At 44.0% G+C, this 16,518-nt stretch overlaps 1 protein-coding gene and 1 long non-coding RNA gene across 3 annotated transcripts in view; one reads left to right on the top strand and one right to left on the bottom strand.

Moving 5' to 3' along the window:
• Positions 1 to 16,518, bottom strand: part of Ppm1l (protein phosphatase 1 (formerly 2C)-like) — a 243,881-nt gene that overhangs the window by 87,078 nt on the left and 140,285 nt on the right. The gene's annotated exons all lie outside the window — the stretch shown is intronic.
• Positions 11,588 to 14,596, top strand: Gm52607. The gene is made up of 3 exons (XR_003954496.1): positions 11,588 to 11,620; positions 12,024 to 12,186; positions 14,222 to 14,596. It is a non-coding gene; the product is annotated as a predicted gene, 52607 (long non-coding RNA).

The following is a 16,518-nucleotide window of genomic DNA, read 5'->3' as shown; positions in this document are numbered from 1 at the left end:
TGAACTACATAGAGGAACAATACCCCTAGACTCCCGGTGACACACGGAGCTTGCTTTCCCTTCGCCACTTTTCCCACCTTCAGTCAAGTCCTCCAACTCTCGAGTAAAGAAAAGTATTTCTTTGGGTATAAGATGGTAAATCAGTTTGTGCAGGTGGTGCAGTTCCACAACTGTAGAAACTTTAAGAGTGCAGACATAATCGTCTCTGTACAGATCTCGCTCCGGGGTAACTCTCATTTTTTCATTTCAAATAATTGTACTTACTGTCTTAATTATTGCCACTTACATATTTAGTTAGGAGAAAAGTGTAGATCAGAAGCTGAACATTAATAATTTGGGTTTACTAAGTAATAAAAAATGCATTAACTAGATGCAGAGCCAAGGCACCTGGGTAAGCCTCCATCCAGCTCTTACAATCTCTGCTCTGTGAACGGCAGTGGCATTTTTATGTTCTGTTCTTTCTAACCAGGTCCTTGTGTCCTAGCCTTGCTCTCTCTAGAACAGAGGGACCTAAGTCCCTGCTGTTTCTAGAGTGCTCTACAGAGTGCTTCTTCAAAGATCTGTTATGTTGGCAGTTCAACTGAGGTAGCAGGATACAGTCATGAAATGCTAACTTGAAGTTCCAGACCCAATGCAAATCTGAAAACTAAAAATTTTGGCAATCCTCTATGTGACTGTAAAAAGCCCTGACCAAAGCCAAAAAGCCAAAAGTATGGTAATGAAGGGAGAGTGCAGGAGTTAGAATTCCTGGACGCACAGTGTGCTGTGGATAATCTCTTTGCCCAGGTATCCAGGAGAAGGGAGAGAGAGATACAGGCAAGATAGGAGAGGGGGGCTTCAAAAGGACAGAGGCCTATCCTACGCCCTGCACTGAAAGAACGTCTGAGTCTGTCCTAGAAAAGCCCAGAGAACAAGAACGGAAGGAGAGCTGGAGGTGAGGTGACTGCTGGGCTGGCCTGCCCACCCAGAATTATCTGGCCAAGGACCACAGGGTGTCCTGTGGGTAGAGGCAGGCCACCAGAGGGAAGGAGCTGTTTGGATGCCTCATAGAAGCTGCTCAAGGGGACAGCCTAGACCTCATCACAGAGTCTCTGTGGGACTAACAGCCAACAATCCATGGGATGAGCAAAGTGTGCTGCTTACAAGTCAAAGAAGGCAGGCATGAGAGGCGCTCTCACCGCATGCTCCACTGTGATGAAGGGCACTAAGGACATGAAGCCACAGCAGAAGCACAGAAGAAAGCAATGCCACGCCACGCCCCTCCTCCTCCTCCTTTCTTCTCCTTTTGAAAGTTTGGCATATTCAATAGCTCTCTCTCTCTCTCTCTCTCTAGAAATTAGATATTTTCTTTCTTTACATTTCAAATGTTATCCCCTTCCCTGGTGTCCCCTCTGGAAACCTCTCTCTTCTCTTTACTTTTTCAGCACAGGCTCTGGCAGACCAGACCCTGGCTACCAAGGAGAAACTTACAGTGGATTTCAACTGGTAAAGAACTTATTTCTTCGGGGAAGAGAAGGCAGGGTATCTCACTTCATGCCTCAAGCTTTGATTACCTCATGAACCTTGGTAGATTTGCAATTTAACTTTATTACAGTGAAGAATATTGCTTAATCTTATGGAGATTGCCTGAGTTTTCATCCTGGAGATGAATACTTAGTCTGGAGAAAAACTTAGTCTACTGAATATATTCTGATTAGATGTCAGGAAACAAAAATAAAGACCCTCTCAGATGAGAAGCCATGAGTTCTATTTGCTCTGGATCAGCAGAAACTATTTTTAATAACCAACTCATTTAACCCGACAAACTGCCTTAACCTAAATGGGGATTTGGGGTTAAAAACAATGAAAACCCCATTAAGAATAGTAGTTAGGTCTGTGTTGGGTTGGACTGAAGTGAGAAACTCTGACTCCATCGGCCTTGCATCTCGGCTCAGAGCTGCCGTTGTAGTTTGTCTGCTGCTATAACAAAATGCCGTAGAAAGTCTCTTAGTTAGGGTTATTGCTGCTGTGATGAACACCACGGTAAAAAGCAAGCTGGGAAGGAAAGCTCACACTTCTACATCACGGTTAATTATCAAAGGAAGCCAGGACAGGAACCCAGAGGTAGGAGCTGATGCAGAGCCCATGGAGGGGTGCCGCTTACTGACTAGCTCCCCACAGCTTGCTCAATCTGCTTTCTTATAGAACCCTGAACCACTATTCCAGGGATGGCACCACCCACAGTGGGCTGGACCCTCCACATGATCACTAGTTAAGAAAATGCCCTTTTGGTGGAGCTTATGGAGGCATTTTTCTCAAGAGAGGCTCCCTCCTTTCATATGACTCTAGCATGGGACCAGTTGGCATAAAATTAGTCAGGACAAAGTAACATATAAAGAGAAATTCACTTTCCTATAGTTCCAGAAGAAGAAAGCTCCAAGATCAAGCCTTGTCTCTTATGGTGCTATGTAGGTATCCACACAAGGCAACCATGACAGAGGGACAAAAGAGGCCTAGCTATTTGCCTTCAGCTCTTCGAAGTTCACTAAACCCATTTGTGAGGGCTCTGCCCTCAAGACTACATCACCCCCTAAAGTCCCTAGGACTGCTATGTTGGGGATTAAGTTCCCATCTTGGAAAGGTCACAATCATCAAAACACAGTGTCACTGTCCTTTATATGTCTTTCCTTTTCAACAACGGGAGAAGACGATGAGGACCAGCCTCTCAGAGTCAGATTCAGGTCCTCAACACCAGTCAGGTTTGGTCTGAAGGAACACCACAGAGAGTCTCTAGTTGGCCCTGCTTCATCTAGTCATATCTCCTGAACCAAGCTCTACCCAACGGGGTGAGATGCCAGTGCACCAGTCCTTCGTTCAGGAGAGTAAGTGATCTGTTGTCTGACGTGAAGAAGGGTGTCGGGCAGAATAGTAGTGAGCCTGGCTACACCCATGGTCCTACCACAGAGGATAAAAAGCAAGTAACACAACCAAAGTCATACAAACTGGAAGTGCGTCTCTGGCCCTGGAGCCCTGATCATCTATCTAACTGCAATCTGTGCCACTTCTAATGCTCTAAATTGCTAGTTTATACTATTTACATAGTGTATGCGCGCATGCATATGGAGGTGAGGACACGCTGTGGAGCCCTTCCTCCATGTGGGCTCCAGGGTCGGGCCTCGGGTTGTGAGGTTAGGCAGACAGCACCTTTACCAGGTCAACCATCTCCTTGGCCCTGAATCTCTCTTTTAAAGGATTGTCTGGGTCAGGGATGTAATTCATTTGCTGTCCTCAGAGAGGACATGGATTAGATGACTGCACAGCAGGTCATGAGCTGGATCCTCACAAGAGCCACTCCATCCTCCTGTTTAATCCGTTCCATATGCCCTCACTGGGTACTACTATCTAGTACGTGCCTGACACTCATTCCGCTTACACTACTGCTCCTTGTCTGTGAGCCCTAAACCGAACAAACCCCCTGATCCCCATGGTAACCTACAAAAAAGGAAATTAGCATAATAAATTCACATAATCCCCAATTAAAACTGACCATCAGTGACTGGTTTCGTTTGACTGGCTATAGGGGGAGACAGGCAAATAGCTTTTCTTACAGACATGCTAATCACTAACATATACATGATAGAAATAACAGATGCCACAAACCCCAAAATATTTTTTGGCATAAAAAACAAACCATATAGCTTGTAAGGGTTTCACTGCCAAAAGGTTTGTCTCTAATTTGCCATGCAGAGTCATTGGCATTGGACCATAGCCACAGTTACAATGTAAAGAAGGACGTCAGACAGCCACGAAGGGAGGCTGGTGGCAAGCGGGGGGGGGGGGGGGGGGAGGGAGCAGGCAGCAGATGGAGGGTACCTTACAGAAAGGAGGTTAACAAATATCTTACAGAAGCTAAATTTAGGCCTTGAACACAGCTACACAAACAGTTGCCTTATATTCTCACTCTATGGCTGCTCCCTGCTTTTAAACCCCTCAAAGCACGACTTAACACCAGCCACAGCAGACCATACAACTTCAAAGGCACAAGTAGAAATTCCTTTGCTTCCCCAACATTACTTCCTTGAGAGCGCTTCTGGATAGAAGAGATAACACAGCCCAGCTTTGATTAGGGGTCTCTGCCAACTTGCTGTATTAAAGTAGCACAGGCTAGGGGCTCTTATCTTTGCTTTCAGTCATGGGGTGTTCCTTGTACACAGAGCTTCAGGCAAAGCAGAGATACAGCAAAAAGTCCCTGGTCCCCTTGTCAGCCGTCAGAGTGTCTATTTGCACACCGCTGACCTTAGGTAGAATACCTAATGGTTCTTGATTTCTTGGTTCATTTGCAGACATACTATGTGCTATGAGGCATCCTGGGAGCATCTATGATTATTTATAGGGCTATACCAAGCTCCTTGGATTATATCTGAAATGAAAACAAGCATAAGTGCTTTGCCGCCTTAAGGAACTCCCTCCACCAACCCAGGCCCTACATCTGTAATAAGCTGTGCAAGTTGGGGGGGGGGGGGGCTCAAGAGACTGCTATCATGATGACCCCATTTAAGGTCAGAATGACATCTGGTGGCAGTTCCTTGACTGGACCTACCTCTCACACCCCTAGCAATGGGGGGGGGGGGTGTCTGTGTGAGTTATGCATCTGCAGAGAAAAGAAACAAGGATGCATGAGAGAATAGGACCAGATATGACAGTGGACGAGACTCTCAGTCAAGGCCTTGCCTCAGAGGTCCTTGATACAGGACATGTGTTTCTAAGCCCCCTCCCCTCCCCAGAAAAGGGCAGTGGACGGTCTGAGTGGGTTCTGTCTTCTCTCCCCGGAAACAACTGTTCAACCCAGGAGCAGACACCTCTGTGTAAGTCATTTCCTCCTCTCAAGTGCCTGCTTCTCTTTCACTGATAATTACATTTGAGGTTACTACAGAAGTTGGCTGGTGTAACTAAACCTCAGGGTCCTCTAAAAACAGGGTAGCATCATTTTTATCTCATTAAGGCACAGATCTGAGGACTTCCTGAGATGATGAAGTTAAGGACTTGGTCCTCTGCTTCCAGTCACGGCAGATTATTTTTGCAGTAATACGTGCATGCAAAGAATCATTTCCTAAACGCATTACAGCCAGCATGGAAATGACAGGTTACAAACGTTACTGTTAAGGATCAATTTAGAGCAGTATGCCAGACTCCAGTGAATCATTTCATCACTTGAAAACTTCAGGATCCCCATTTCCAACACCCACCCGCAGCGTGAGTACGAACTGGAATTCAGAGTTCAGGCTTAACACATGCAAATGTAGTGCTTTTAAGTAATGGTTTTCAGTAAGCCTGGTAAACCAGACCTGCAGAGCAGCCACTGCAAAACAAAATGGCCATGACTGCTTCTCATTTGGAAATAGCATGTGGTTTTCATACTCAGAATTGTTAAGAGCAGATCTCAATGACCAGGGATGGCTTCTTGATTTTTCTCCTTCCTGCGCATCGAGCTGTTTGCACAGATGCAGTCTGCTATGAAAGGGAATGGAAGCAAACAGGAGCAAACAGTCACTTTGCTCAGCTAGGTAATCTGAAGCCACAGCCCTTCCTCAACGAGGCTTTAAGCCAGGAAAAAGCTGACAGAACAAGAGATCTAAAAGGAAGTCTAAATGTGACATGTTTCCTATCACCCATATAAGTCATATAAGTTCATATTTTAGGCTCACTTTGCAAAAACCTCACAGCTGACCTGTTAACTCATGGCAACATTACCCTGCTAGAACACACCTGGCATGAATTGCTGTGTGTTGCGCTTAGCTGAAGGCATATACGTCAGAAACTCGAGCAGGCTGTGCAATAGCACGCTTGCCAAATACCACCTAACCTGAGGACGCTGCATTTCTGTAGCATGCCAGTTTATATAAGCTCTATTATATGTCTTTCTAGCAAAATATGGGAGGTTTAGGGTGACTTCCACATCTGGAAGTTGTCCCACCATTATCAGGATAGATTTGGCTGGCTCCACTTTCTTCTCCCTGATCTGGAGCCTTCAAACAGGAATGACCTCCTTTCTGGGCCAGACTCCCTTTCCATCCTGAGATTTTCACATTAGAAAGAGATCCAGAGCATCTAAAAGCTCTAATGTCCTTATCAAATGTAGCATTACCCACACTGCTCCTGAACCGCCCCAGAATATTACGTTACTTGATGTCTACAAAATTTTCAGGCTTCAAGTCATTTTTCCTTGGTTTCCCTCACAGCCTACAGCCAAGCTCTGTAGGAACAAAGTGCGAGTTCTGAAGAACGTGGGTCCTCCTAAAATAAACGTCTTTCATCATTCCAGTGGGTAAGAAACAAACAAAATACAAGCTCGAAATGAAGACTTTCAGTAGGACACTTGCAGATAACCTCGGGCCCCTTCTGCACAGTAGCTCTCTTCATGGGTTGTGGGCACATAGGCCATCCAGGTGGTATGATCCATCTGTGTTCTCCGTGTGAAGATGTCAGGAGGGAACTACTCAGAGGACTTTCTACTTGGCGTCTCAATGCACTTCCATGGATTGTGACAGAAAGGACTCTGTGGACACCCTAAGGTGTCATCAGATGCCATCCTGTCCCACGTTCCTGAGTTTGTGGCCAGCCTCACATGCATTTAAAAGTGAGCGGTGAAGGAGAAACGGCCATTTTCCCAGTTGACCGCTTTACTACTTAGCTTTCTAGCACTGTCTCTGTATTCTCCAACCTGAGGTGATGTGGAAGCAGTAGGGCAGGAGGAAGGCCATTTCCAAAGCATTACTGGTGTGAGCCCATTTAAGAACCCAACCTCATAGACTGCCTAATAACCTAAAGCTCGCTAAACTAAGGGCAGGCACATTTCCTAAGTCATCTTGAATGAACTAGAACTTCCCGACCCAGACCCCTTCACTAGAACAGCTTCTGAATCACCGCCCCCCCAAAAAATCACAAAATATAGTACGACTTTAAGGAAGGCTGCTTAGAATAAAACATTCAGAAACTATCTTCAATGGAAGTAAGCAGGAAGGACCCATCCTAATGGCCTCTGTACTGTGAATCAGTTTCCCAGCTGACTTTAAGGGAACTGCCAAACTCTCACCACCAAGTGTTATTTCATGTGTACATGAAATCTTGGAAGGCACAGTACCTTCAGTTATAAAATAAGCATCCAGTGGACGCAGAATGAATAAATGGCTTTTAGGTGAACTTTTTCTTTCCTGTGTGTGATTACTTTCTAATTAATGAATGAATAAATTTTATTTTAATGTGTGTGGGGGGTCTTCTGCTTGTATCTTAATTTGTGCACCATGCACACCCAGTGCCAGTGCCCGTGGAGGCCAGACGAAGGGTGATGGAGGGAGCTGCTTGTATGGGTGCTAAGAACCAAATCTGATCCTCTGCAAGAGTAGTGAGTGATCTTAACAAACCAAGCATCATCCCAGACTCCAATAGGCTGAATGTAGTAGACCACCAACTCTACTTAACTTGCTACCAACCATCTCTAAGTTAAATCTATAGCAACCCTTGAGTGGCATTAATATCTAGAAGAGAAGAAACTGAGTAGAATTAGGAGTTTAGGCAACAAAAACCAAGCCCAATAGTTAGGCACCCAAGTACATAACCCCAAATCTCACTGCTGGGCTGCGTTCAACCTCGCTTTATCAGATGCTCTCTGAGGAGAGGACTCCTGTCTTTTAAGGCTAAAATTGCATTCCTTTTGTCTTGCACAGTGCCTGACATATGGATAGTTCTAAAAATACTATTACATAATTCTGCTTGCTGTCAATTCCAAAAATACACCAATCCTTTAGATTGCATTGCTGTGGGAATCACGAACATGACCAAGCTTACTTACATCATTGTAAATGTTGGGGTTGTACAGCCCAGGGGAGATGGAGGAGTATAAGAGCTCACCTAGCTCCAAAAGCCTTTCGGCCTAGAGGGAACTCAGTGATAAAAGCTAGGCCCCAGAAGTTAAAGTTCAATGGATAATGAAGGTTTTTGTGATTAGTCAGGTGTTCGGGTTAGTTTTATGTCAAATTGATCCAAGCTAGAGTCAAATGAAAGGTAGGAGCCTCAGTTGAGGAAATACCTTCATAAGATCTAGCTGTCTGGCATTTTCTTAATGACTGATTGATATGGGAGGGCCCAGCTCACTGTGGGTGGTACTGCCCCTGGGCTGGTGGTCCTGGGTTCTATAAGAAAGCAGGCTGACCAAGCCACAAAGAGCAATTCAGTAAACAGCACTCCTCCATGGCCTCTGTAGCACCTCCTGCCTCCAGGTTCCTGTCCTCTTTGACTTCCTGTCCTGACTTCCTTCAGTGAGGACAGTGATATAGAAGTGTCAGCCAAACAAACCTTTCCCTCCCCAGCTTGATTTTTGGTCACAATGTTTCGTTGCAGCAATAAAAACCCTAAAACAGCAGAACTTTGTAATGTGGAAAAATGTAAATCCACAGACTTAAGTCATAGAAGACTGAGAAGACACAATAAAACAGGCTGTATGAGAACCATCTAGGGAGCTAAGACTCTACCTGATGTCACATGGAAATCTCTGGTCATGAATAGCTTCCGTATATGCAGAAATAGCTCTGAATTATATGGTATTAGATAACTTTCTCTGACAGTGCTTCGCCATGCTCTGGGTCTTTGCAGCTCTAAGACTAGAACTGACTAAACTGCCTGGTCATGACAAGTCTTAATTAACAGAAACACCAACTGCTTTCCTTAAATGGATTTGTATTTTTATATCCTAGATGCTCAAAAAGTTTTGAAATATGACAAACATTTTTAAAAAGTAATTTCCCATTCAGTAATCTACTCACTTCTGGCATTTTATGTTATTTAAAGCATAAGTTTAAAAATGATGCTTGTTGTTATTTACTAGATCTGAATGTATTATGATTTACAAACCAGTGATATTTAAAACCAGACAATTTAAATAAAAGGGAATGGAGATTTATTAAATTTATAAAAATAGCTGAAATGCTTTATTATCTCTGTAGATAAGACCAGAGATAACTTAAAATTAATATTAAACTTGGGGCAGGAGGGATGGCCCAGTGGTTGAGAGTACATGCTGCTCTTGTAAAGGGTACTGGTTTGATCCCCAGCACCCACACAGTGGCTCAAAGCTGTCTGTAAATCCAATCCCAGAGGATCTGATACCCTCTTTAAACTTCTCTGGATACTGCACACACACGGTGCACTGACAAACACCCAGGCAAATCATGCTTACACGTAAAAATTTAAAAATTTACCTAGCTATAAGTAAAAGAGAAGTCACTAGAATTGGAAGTTTTTTTTTAAAAAAAAGCTTTTTAAAAACCTCTAGACTTTGAAGATTGCAATGAAAGTCATATAGACAGACAGACGGACAGACAAACACACACATACCTAAAGACCTTTAAAAATAAAAATAAAATCTCCAGTTTTTCCTCATCCCATCTCTGACTCAGTCACCCTCATGTTTAGTCTGCTGATTGCCCAGTCAGTATGGCTGGAATCAATTAATGGCATGCCTGCAGGCTCTACCATAATTACGCAGGAGGAAAGATTAAATAGCAATCAGCTTTTGTTGCTTTTGTTTTTTGACATTCTTAGACACATACTACAGTGAAGAACATGGACTGTCTAAATATCAGGAACTTCAATAAACTTTGCTTAGTGAGATCGAACCCAATTTTCTGTGTCTAGCAACACTGGAAGAAGAAAATAGTGCTTCATAGATTTTAGATACAGACTAAGCAAGATAAGGCTGGAAAGAGGAATAAAGATGCAAGACAATATGATCACAGTCTATGTCTTTCAGGTGTGGTCACCTTCCCGTATGCCACAGGGGGTTGGTATGCACATTTTCACGCTGAAACTGGACCATGCAATAGTAAGTTTCTAGCATATGAGAAAAGTCTGGGCACAGTCTTTAGAACCAGCATTTTGTGAGAGAGACTCTGACCACATCCTCTTACTTGTGTGTGTGTGTGTGTGTGTGTGTGTGTGTGTGTGTGTGTGTGTGTGTATGTGTGTGTGTGTGTATATGTGTGTGTGTGTGAAGTCTATCTGGCAGAATACATAGAATCCTAAATCCTTAAACTGCAGAACATGTCATGATAGCTTTTGGAAGACAATACAGATGACAGAGAATGTAATGCAGCAAGGTATGGAGATCAAATGCATAAATGCATCTGGTGAGTTCAGCTGTCTCGTGGCAGCATGCAGTCCAGCCTGAAGGATAGGGGATCTTTCGGTGCACCCATAAACCAAGTCCTTTTGAGCAGAAAAGGCAAACAGGGTTTGATCTCGGGGTTTTCTAATTTAGCTCCCACTGTTAAACTCTGTTTTAAAGGTAGAGGCACTTTGAGGAGGTGAAATCCTGGGATGAGAAAGAAAGAGGCAGGTACCTTAGAGTTTGGGGTCTTGGCCCTTATTTGTCATAGAACTGTAGATTTCTGAGAAAGATAGCCACAAATGGATGCAGTGGTTGGCCCTAGAACATTCTACTTGAGTCTGGTACTGTGTGATACACCTTCTGGGACGAGGACTATGGGGCAGGCACTTTGGGAAGCTGCCCACCTTCACAAAGTACACTGCTATTTTGGCCTTGTCAAAGAATCGGAAGTTACAATAACTGATAGTGGCCTTCTCCCTAAATTCCCACAATTCACTTAAACCCTGACAGGTGTCATAGCGGAAGTTTGGTGGTGGGAGACTCTGATAATGAATGATATTAGGTCTTCATGAGCAAGAGAGGCTTTAAAGTTGATTTAGCCTGAGCAACAACAACAAAAAAGACAAGTGCTTAGCGCAGAGCAATTTAGAGTAGCTACTTGCTACCTTTCCACTGCAAAACGGGGCAAGGGCAAGTGCACGGCCCCTCCCCGCCTTTTTGAGACAGGATTTCACGGGACGCCTCCTACCTTAGCCACCCATGAGCCCACCATGCCCACCTCCTGATCTGTATTCTCTTTCTAACAGGATATATTTCAACACTGTGAATGAAAAGTACCTTAAAGCTAAGCTTTTGTTCAACAAGCAATACAGTATGTGTAAGGTCTTCTTCCAGTGAGCAGCAGGCTAAGGACAAGCAGACCTGTGACACCACTGAGAAATGTTGGGGAAGATATGTGTATATTTTTATCTTTAAGGTTCTCAACCTTCCTAATGCTGTGACTCTTTAATTCAGATCTTCGTGTAGTGCTGACTCCTAGTTGTAAAATTATTTTCATTGCTCTTTCATAACTGTAATTTGCCATTGTTATAAATTGTAATGTAAATATCTGATATGCAGAAGGTTTTAGGAAATCCCCTGTGAAAAGAAGGTTGCTTGACCCCTGAAAAGGTTGTTTGACATAATCCACAGGCTGAGAACCACTGCTTTAAGGCAATGCTACTCGAATGGACACAGTTTAACCATGTAGTGAGAGAGAGAGAGAGAGAGAGAGAGAGAGAGAGAGAGAGAGAAAGAGAGCAGCTCTTAAGCATCTCATTTAGGAACTCAAATGAAGAAGAAACAGAAGGGTACGGGGATGTTAGCATTCTGTTTAAACTCCACCCCAGTTACCTGGCAACAGCCAGGTATGCTTCACTCCACAGTTACCTGGCAACAGCCAGGTAAGCCTAACCCAGTATAAAAGGGGCTGCTTGCCAGGTAAGAGTGGCTCTCTTGTTCCTTTCTTGCTCTCTGGGTCTCTTGCTCTCTTGCTCTTCCCTTCCCCATCTCTCCCCATTCCTTCCCACTCCTCTCCATGTGCTCATGGCCAGCCTCTACTTCTCTACTCTCTCTCTGCTGTTCTCTGCCTCTACTACCCTCTAACTCCCCTCCCCATGCCCTGAATAAACTCTATTCTATATTATACTGTCATGTACTGGTCCCTCAGGGGGAAGGGATGCCTTGGCATGGATCTGCTGAGACATCCCCTTCCCCCATACCTCACCACACCCCCATAGAACATATCCCCCTATTTCTCTTTACATAAACACATCGGTGGACATACAATGAGATCAGATAGAGAAAAGAACAAGGTTTGCTTAGAAAACTTTTGCCTCGACAGAGTTCAGATCCTAAAAGAAACTGGCTCAACCAGACTCTTCATGTGGTGTTTAGTGAGATCTACCTCAACCAATAGTATTGATCGTATGATTGGCACTCATGCAAATAGAGGAATCCAAAGCCATCATCCTAGTCTGAGATACTGCAAGTTCTTCACTAACCATGTGAGTGTTTTACTCCCTCTTCTAAACACTAAACATGGTCTCCTGTCATTTGGATGGATTTCCAAGTCAAAACGATATGAGTGCAGCACTCTGAAGTTTACCTCATGTCATTTTCCTCTATGCCAATTTTTTATCACCACCAACTTTGTCCGCACTGAACTATTTCTATTTTCTGGATTAAAATTTTCTGCGAAACACATAGTCTTATTAGTAATTAGATCAGTTAAATAACCCACACTATTAGAATCAAATTGGCAGTGATTATTAATGATTCACTAAAACATCACTTTCCAAGGGAGTCTCACCTAGCCTAGGCTGGATTTGAACTTGCCATGTAGCTCAGGGCAGCCTTGAACTCCCTTTGCCTTCATCTCCTGAATGTTGATGTTGTAAAAATACACTACCACACTGGGTTTATGTCATGCTGGGGACTGAAACCAGAGCTTCATTCGTGCTAGACAAGCCCTCTGCCACCTGAACTACATACCTAGCCTTCCAAAATAATTTTTAGGTAATAAGACTATCCCCTATTTAATTCTACATTTGTTGTGAATATTTTTATACAAAATGAAGATGCAGAAGGAGAGAGACATTTATTTTTCTATTATATTAGAAAACATGTTTTTAAAACTTTTCAGATTGTTCCATTTTCCAAACCTTAGATATTCCTGACCCTACTCTGAACTCATATTGGCCACGATGCTTTATGATATAAATTTCCATACAGATTAGAGCCCAAAATTCTGAGAAGGTTCCTGCAGGCTGCATTTTCTAAAGTGCTGCACAGGCATTGGCTTGCCATGAGTTACTCTGGGATTAGTTTAAATCACCAAATGATTGCGAGCGCCGTGCTAATACAAGCAGAAGGTGACAGAGGGGAGGCAGCTGAGCCAGCCTTCCAGTGAAAAGATGGCCATAAGCAGGTAAAAGGAGACAAATTCAACATTTTCCAGATGCTCCAAATATTCAAGGTGTAATGGATTCGGTCTGATTGTTTTGGTTTGAAATCTATCTGGAATCTTATCATAAACAAAGAACCCACAGAGCAACGGTGAGGTGATGTCTACTTCATATTTCAGGCCATTACCTGTCGGGATGCGCTGTCACGAGGAATGTTCTAGGGTCCGCTGTGGCTTGCTACCCCTATATTACAGGGTCTTCTATTGGCCTCGCTGAGAAATAACATCATTTTTCAGGCAGTCTTCGGTAGCCTGCTGTCAGTGCGTATGTGTTTGAGGGTCCCTCTCCACCTGCCTTTTTGTGTTTAATAGCTTTCGACACAGAAAAAAAAAAATCACGAAGGTCATGGGAATGGTCTTTAATGTAAGAACACATAAGCTCTAGATGAGGCTGGAAGAATCCTCCTGTGTCTAAAGCAGACGAAGGGAGAAAAAGATGTACGTTGTCTGTTTAGTCACCCAGGGATAACTTCACCTCCTGTTCATTGATTTGTTATATTCAAGGTAATTAAAGCCAAAATGCGAAGTCTAGGAAGGCCAGTAATTTCTAAAAGTAGAAACACTTTCCCTGACACGTCGTTACACAGAAACTTAATTCTAGGTACATTCATCCATACAACCAGACAGAGCAGGCTATTTATAAAGCTACTTGACCAGGATCCCTTTAATACTTATGATACCTTTAAGCAACAGTGGAATGTGAGACCAAACCTGTCCCACTAAGCAACTTGTTTGTGTGTGTGCCTGACTTCACCGAACCAAGTACTTACTGTCTTGTAAGACCCTCAGTGATAGCCACTGATCTATGATGTTGTGACAGACCAGAGACACATGACCTTCACCAGTCTTAGCTCTCTGTCAACTTCAGCAGCTCTTCGCCAAGCTTCTGTGCCTACTTTCTTCCTGAGAAACTTTAGCTTGAAACAATGCACAGAGATGGCACTACTCTCGGGCTGCTCTGTCTCCCACCCTGTCTTCCTCCACCATGGCCAAGGGACACCCCCACCCCACCTGAAGTGTTAGCCCTGTGTGTGGTTTTGCTTCACATAACAGCTTCTCATTGTTTGTTATGGCAGGGATTGAACTCAGGGCCTTACTGCATGCTGGGCAAGTGTTCTACCAGGGATCTATACAGACAGCCTGAACAGCAAGTCGTTTCCATTGCTTTCAAATTCAAGGTGGCCGAGTGGGTAAAGCCTGATACTGGAACCCACATGAGACCAGATACAACAGTGCACATCTGGAATCCCAGCCCACCTAGAGGACAGGAGGCAAAAAGAGGAAATCTTTGCAGGCTGCAGCAACAGCCAGAGGCTGTCTCACAAGAAAAAGTTGAGGACAGATACCCAGACTGTCCTCTGAACCACCCATGCCAAAATGGCAGGCACAGCTTTGCACCAACATGAGAAAGCTGCCAACTCATTTTTTATAAATTAAAGTTGCTCTTAGAAAAGGACTTGGTGCTATGTACTTCAAAGTTACTTTCAAATTGACAGTGGTCTCTGTCTTTCCTATTTGAAGGCCTGACCCTGACGCTCTACTGTCTTAACCATGCACATTTTCAACCCACATATGTTGCTCAGAAATGGAGCAAGAAGCATATGGAGGTAGAGCAGTAGCTAAACTTAGAATCGCACTTCTCAAGGGGGTTGCAGAGGGAAACATTTAGTTAGAATCTAAATCGGTACTCAACTGGCAGATGTCTAAAACAAACAAACAAAAAACCCAAAGAATTTAAAGTAGATTACAGAGCGAAGAGCTAGGTAGGCAAGCATCATGACTAAAATTGGAGATGTCGAAGTTACGGATGACAACAGGAATATTTTCATCAGTTTCCTCTATGACATTTGCCAGGGGGCATTGCCATCCCCACAGTAATGACAGCAATGCTCCAAACTTGATAATTGTGTAGTGAATGTTCCGTGGATTTGTACATAAAACTACCACCACACTGTAACCAACAATTCCCATCGGTTCTATGTGACATATACCAGTATTCACAAACGTCTCCCAGCATGGATCTTTATAACCTAAGAGAAGGCCTAAGATGCCCAAGAGTGATGTCCTGGCACTGGTGGGATTTCAGCCCCTCCAATATGTCTCCAACATCCCTCGACAGCTTCCTCTTGGTTTTTTGTTTGTTTGTTTTTTGTTTTTTGAGACAGGGTTTCTCTGTGTATCCCTGGCTATCCTGGAACTCACCCTGTAGACCAGGCTGGCCTCGAACTCAGAAATCCACCTGCCTCTGCCTCCCAAGAGCTAGGATTAAAGGCATGCGTCACCACTGCCCGGCTCCTCTTGGTATTTTTTTTTCATACTTTTAAACACTTTGCTCTCTCTATACAGAAGCCTTTTAGCATACATCAGTAGGTATGGCCAAATAGGTATAGAAGAAGATCATTGTTCAAACCAGGCAGATCAATTCTGAAATCCCAGCTTGGGGAAGTGGGGGAAGGGGCGCTGAGGCAAGAGAATCATAAGTTCAAGGCCAACCTGAGCTACATGGCAAGCCTCTGTCTCACATAAAAAGGAGAAAAAAAGAGTTGAGGAGATGGCTTATTGGGCAAAATACTTGCTGTACTAGCAAGAGATCCCACAACCCATCCAAAATTAAGCCAGCTGTGGAGGCACATGGCTGGAATCCCAGCACTGGGGGTTGGGGATTGTGGGGTAGAGGCAGAGGCGGGGGAGTCCCAAGGACACACAGGCCAACCAGTCTACTCAACAGGTGAGGTTCAGGTTTAGTGACAGACCCTGCCTCAAACAAACAAAAAACAAACAAACCAGAGGAGTGTGATGAAACCTGACATCGTTCTTGTGCCTCTGCATGCACAGGTGCACATACCCCACCACACACACACACACACACACACACACACACACACACACATGCTTATTTTGTACCACCTCTGAAGGATTTCCTCATAGAACACATTCCATGTGATGGTGGGCAGGGTTAATGTCTATGCAAGTGCTCTGTAAATGCAACTCCAATATGCCTAATGGATTACTTCCTGACCTGTGTGAGACACGGAGCCATGAAGCCACGGATTTGCTCGGGAATGGCAGAGTGAGATCCTCTGGGTAACAACCTGCCTGAATTATAACATTAGGAAGCACTGAAACAGGTTTAGCCTGGGCCCTGGAAGGAAGGGTCTTCGTTGACTGAAAATTCCAGATAACTTCTGAACACCACTAGCAACATCATTGAGGGTTTCCCACCCACTGCTGTTTTGCATTTAACACAGATTAATAAAATAAACCAAGGAAGTCTTTCCTTGTAGTTTCTCTATTCTCTGCAAAGATACAAACTGCCCCTACCCCCACACTCTGGAAGCAGAATAATTGGGTCTGCTATAGGATTAACAACAAT

The sequence above is a fragment of the Mus musculus genome, chromosome 3, assembly GCF_000001635.26.
Source record: "Mus musculus strain C57BL/6J chromosome 3, GRCm38.p6 C57BL/6J".
In the NCBI taxonomy this organism is placed as follows: Eukaryota; Metazoa; Chordata; class Mammalia; order Rodentia; family Muridae; genus Mus; species Mus musculus.
Note: the sequence above shows the minus strand (reverse complement) of the source record. Positions and strands in the feature narration are given on the sequence as shown.